Here is a 5,914-nt window from a genome sequence, read left to right as displayed (position 1 = left end):
AGTTGATGGTAGCTTGAAAACAGTATTATACACTCAGAGAACATGCTTCATACTACCACCTGAGAATAGATGGGGGTTTTAAAGTGAAGTTTATATGCCTCCGAAAAAACTTACAAAGCAACAATAATGTTGCAATACGTAGCCTTTGGGTCTTTGTTCAGAGGTAACAGCTACACATTACAGGACGGTTCAACCACTTTCAAAAATGATATAATTGCCGATATTCTAGACAAACCAACGCAGAAAAAGGAGTTCACATCAGAATAATTGTGAGATGCATATATTTTTTTTTAGTGAAACGAAGTTCTAACGGCAAATCTTGATTCAACCAAAATTGCGAGCAAGCCGCCGCTTTCGAAAATATCGCCTACAGGTTTGTTAATGCTCGCAACAGCTACAAACTCAGAATAAATGAAAGCAGAGAACTTCACATTCAGAGAATTAGGGTTTAGATCCTTCTGGTCGGTAACTGAAGTTGTTGATCAAAACTTCATAAAATCCACAATTCTACCACAGACACAAGCAAATGGTTCAATTGCATATGTAGTCAGGCAAATTTTGAAACAACTCAACATCAACAAGGCGTCTGGTCCTGATGAAGTGCCCGTCATAGTACTTGAAAAATGGACTAATGAACTCACACCAGCAGTTTGCAGATTTTTCAACCTGTCTTACAAAAACAGATTTTTTCTTCTTGCTGGGAGATTGCTCGCTTTCAGCCTATTCCCAAAAAGACAAGAAAAATCTTCCAGATAACTAGATACCAGTAGTTTTGCTATCAGTGGTGTCAAAAATCATAAGTAAAGCCGTCAACAACCATATCCTTGAATATTCAGAAGGCTTTGACATTTTGAGCGATCATCAATATGGCTTTCGGAAACAAAAATCAACAGGCGACCTGCTATCGTATGACACCCATATTTGAAATAACCCAATTGAGAAACATGGAGATACAAGAGCTGACGAGCTCGATATTTCTGAGACCTTGGACCGTCTGTGGCATGAGGGTTTGTTGGCCAAACTTCGATGCTATGGCATTAACGGTGATGTTTCCCAGGGATACATATTGTCTCTAACCCTCTTTTGGAAAATACCATTGAAAAATACCAATAATCCAATATGTTGCTTTGCTGTTGACAGCACATTTGCCTCATTATTTCATTTCGATTCCAGGACATCGGCTGCCGATGCACATCTCACCGGCAGCAGGAGGTTGCATATCTTAATGAGGATATAGGTGATTTCGAATTCAGGTGAAAGTAATCAGGTTCAATCGAACCACATTGGATTTGAATCGCCGGAGATTTAAATCTATTCGGAAAAACGGTCTCAGTAAGTTTATTCCACATAAACGCAGTTCTCCAAATGAAAGAGTTCTTGAACAGTACAGTTCCAGGTGTACTGAGTTAAACCTCAAAACGATGAGCATTCACAATCCGTCACGTATTTCTGATATGTACCGTTCTTCGTGGAATCAAATATGCCAAGTCACTTGAACACTCTCCGTGAAAGTCTGTTGGGGGTTAAAATGGACACCAGTATGTCTTGACACAATCATATCGCTGTAATTGCAAAGGCTGCTTCTCGAATGCTTGGAACACTGTTCCGAACCAGAAAACTGTACAAACCACGGCAACTTTTGAAGGTTGGAGATTTGTCTCTCTTCCATAGATACTTTCACGTGAAGTGTTCAAGTGACTTGGCACATTTGATTCAACTAAGAGCGGTACATAAAGAAATACGCGACGGACTGTGGGTGCTCATCGTTTTGAGGTTCAACTCAGTACACCTCGAACTTCACTGTTTAAGGAGTTCTTTCATTTGGAGAACTGCGTTTATTTGGAATAAACTTCCTGGGAGACTGAATTGTTAGTCATTTCTCTCGTCACTGACATTTCAACCGCAAATTAAAAATGATTATAGAACATGGATTCCAAGTCCACACTAGACTGAACAACAAATGTACCACCGCTCCATAGATATTGGGAAAAACACAATGGGGAAAACTACACGTACCTCGTTTTATATTTTTTTGTTTTTTTGACAGCATGTTCAAAATCGAGTAAAAACCATGGTCGCGACGTCACTAACATTTGATACGAACTTGGCAACACCGTAAAACTGATTCGTACTGCATAATATAATTTTCTTCTCGTATCTAACTGTGCATTCGACGATACCAACTTGTTTTTTGAGTTCGATTTGATGGTTGGTTCCGAAATTAAGGATCATTTCGTATCACGAAACTAGTAATAGAATAGGTAGGTCGTGTATTCATTAATGTATTTTTTTTCTGCTTTTCAAAAATCATATACATTTTGGAACGTGATTCAAAAGGGGGTGAGTCTCAGTGGTAGTGACTATAGAGTCGTGAACTATTTTTTCGTAGAACCAACAAGTAATAAGGGTTTCTTATTAGTCAGTCTCGAATATACCTACACAGTAGGTTCTGTGAAGATTCCTGCACTGACGCCTGTCGGATATAATCCAACGATCTTCGTGATATTAGTTAGGGGAGTAGTTGTTTTCTGATAGGCGTCAGTCCATTCAACCTACTGTATAGGAATATTCGAGACTGGCTTGAACGTTCAAAGTTCATTTCTTCAGATAAGTAATAAGGGGTTTATCTTTATTTATCGGAAAATTAATGTTCGAATTGAAAGAGGTATATTTTTGGGAGAGATCAATTTTTGGGAAAGACAAAATGAGTGGGAATCTTCCAGATATAAGAAGGAAGCAATCAATTTCAAAAGAGGTAACCATACGAAGATGTGTAGATCCTGCACAGAAGTAACTTTCAGACAAAAACTGGAATCGAATCAGATCTCATTCACAGGATTGCTACACAATATTGTAAATGAAAAAGGTAAAATTGCACTTACATGAAACACTGGTGGACATCTGATGTTTCGCCTTGAGATACTTACCTTAAAATTACGAATGAGTTCAATCTACTCATGACATCGATGACAATACGTAATAACATTAATTCGCTTATTTGAATAAATTCCAGCCATAGGAATACTGTTCAAAATGAGTGTGAAGAAGGGTGAGTGTAGGACCACAGCACTTAGACCACATGTGACCCATTGTACATCCTCTCGAGAAGTTGTCCTTATAGGTCATCGTCCATCCTGTCTTTTTCAGGAAGGTGGACAGGTCTCTGGGAGACATCTCCTTTATATCGGTAGGTGTAGGCCAAGATTCGCCGAACACACACTCTCTTATTGACGATAACTCCGGGCACTCGCACAGGACATGCCTGACAGTCTCATCTTCCTGTTCACACATCCTGCATAGAGGTGTGGCCACTAGCCCCATATTATGGAGGTGTTTCCTTCGTTGACAGTGGCCAGTCAAAATCCTACTATTAAGCGTAGATTTTTCCTGGTCATCGCCAAATATTTCTTCGGTGCCAGCTTCCCAGGGTCGCCCAGGGTGATCCTGGCAAGATTGCATACTTTCATTTCATTCTATCTCTTTAGGGATTGATCATGGGTGTGACGTTTGGCTAGTTCCGCAATTGTCGAAGTCATCAGGCCGTAGGTATCACTGGGTCCTAAAACTCTTAGTCCAGTCGCTTAATTGGCTGCGATTACCTTTACTCCTGTCATGTCCTTTAATCCACCTCAGGATAATGTTATTATCTAACGGGGCTTTGACTAAATCTTGGTGGCACTCTAGTACTAGCCCTAAGGCTAGTAATAGAATTTCAGTTGTGTTTGATTCTACCACTCACTTCCTCTCTTCAAATATTGAACCTATACACTTCTGAGAAGAAACCAACATCGCAGTACTTATTCAGCCTCCTGTTTGAACCAGTTGTTGCCGGCCTGATCCTTCCACATTGTGTAACAAAATCAAACTGAATCTCTCTTTTGCGAATTCCTGCTCATCTCAATTTAAATATTGAAATTTCACCAACCGACAACCTGTGCACTTTACGGAATAATGATTCAATTCCACTCCCACCAGCTATGCTCTCGAAAACAAACATGGGATAGCAATTAAAATGCGAAACTTTTATAACAACAAACTTCCCTACCCGCCAAACTGCAGCATCTGCCGAGTTTCGAATTTTATTCAGCAAGTTAGAGTGAAAATAAAAACGTGCCGTCGGAGTTAGTTGTTGATCTATTCTGTTTCTGTTGTTATTTTCTAGGGACATTAATGGTGAAACTTCGCGAATTATGATCACATTGAACTGGTGCTCATCTTTTCTTTTTGTCTGGCTTCGAAAGATTCTGCTGAACTTGACTCTGGTAATCTATCTATCTTACTGATATAAATGTGAAAGTTTGTGAGGATAGATGTATGTATGTATATTTGTGGCTCTTTCACGCCTAAACGACTGTGCGGATGCTGATGAAACAGTGATCACTGTTGAAGAAGCTACTGTGTTAGCGAAACTTCTGATATATTTCTCAAATAAAGGTTGTGGAGATCAAATCGTAATGTGTAGTTTATGAAATTACTATGGATCTTCATCAAGTAACGGCCGAATCAATCAGAAAACCTTACATAAGTACAGCTTGTACAGTGCATGTCTTAAATGTCCCCCATTTTATTTTTTGATCGGGTCAACTCAAAAAATTAAAATTTGTGATAATGAAATTAATGCATGGATACTTTATTTTGAAGTGAAATTGACAAATGTAACTTTCAAGATGGCGACTGGGTGCCATCTGTGAAGAATTAAATGGAAAGGGGGGTCTTGTGCCACATCTTTTGGAAGCTCCTGACAAATGCTCCACAACCCCACAGAACATTATGTCAATATCTTCACCTACTACAAAATGCAGGAACTTTTAATAAGTGCCTGAATACATTGACATTTACCTATATAATATGAGGTAATAAGCTTGAGGTCAGTTCAGAAGATGCTCGAAATAGTTGCCTTGAACTTCTTGAGATATGAACAGCCTATCCGATATTTCACGCCGAACATTTTTGAACACAGTAACATCGTGCTCAATCTTGTTGGAATACAATATCCATATCGAATTCAGTGATGAGAGGGTCAACAGTAGTTTCCAGCATATTCAAATACAGTTCCCCTGTTAAATTTTGTTCAATAAACAGAGGTCCTACAATATGGTTTCCCAAACGTTATTTTTTTCTGGATATTGGATATGTGTTTCCCGGAAAACGTGAGTGTTGGTGTTCCTCCACTGATGGTAATTTTGTCTGTGAACATTGCCGTTGAAAAAATACATTCGTCACTAAAACAAATATTGTGAAGATAGCTAGGATGCCTTACAATGGTTTCCGTCATGATTTCGCAGAATTCTGTTCTTCGATCAGGGTCATCTTCAGTTATTTGTTAATAATTTTAATTTTATATGGATGATACCTATTCCTCTTCAAAAGTCTCCACACAGTAGAAGGAGACACGTCACAAACATTCGCGACGGAATAGGTAGACTGTTCAGGATTTACTACCATCTCACCAATTATTTGCACTTGCTGTTCTACTGAAATGGACGGATGACCTGGAGGCTTTTTGTTATGTACACTACCGGTAGTTGTGAATTTGGATACAACTTCCCTCAAATATTTTCTACAGATAGGACGATTCGGAAAACGTTCATTGAAAATCGTTTCGGTCTCGAAAAAGTTACGCGTCGCACCGTAAATAAAAATAAACGAGAATTGACCATTTTAGGATTTGTTCTTGTTTCGTCAATTCGTGATTCGTCACCTGCCCCAAAATTTCTTGTTTCGTCACCTGTCCCTTTTTGACCTTTTCGCAGGTAATAATTTATTCCGCATTCGTCAACTGGGACTACTAGGGCCATAAAAATCCGTAAACCTAACCTAACCTAACCTAACCTAACCCAATTTCCCAATTTCTAGACTTTATTTGGAATCGAATTGTTTAAACCGTATTTAATTATTTTTAAAATAAAAATAA

The sequence above is a fragment of the Leptinotarsa decemlineata genome, unplaced genomic scaffold (assembly GCF_025532065.1).
Source record: "Leptinotarsa decemlineata unplaced genomic scaffold, Ldec_3_MD MMD2_tig00002082_RagTag_RagTag, whole genome shotgun sequence".
NCBI lineage: Eukaryota > Metazoa > Arthropoda > Insecta > Coleoptera > Chrysomelidae > Leptinotarsa > Leptinotarsa decemlineata.
This window is presented reverse-complemented; position numbering follows the sequence as displayed.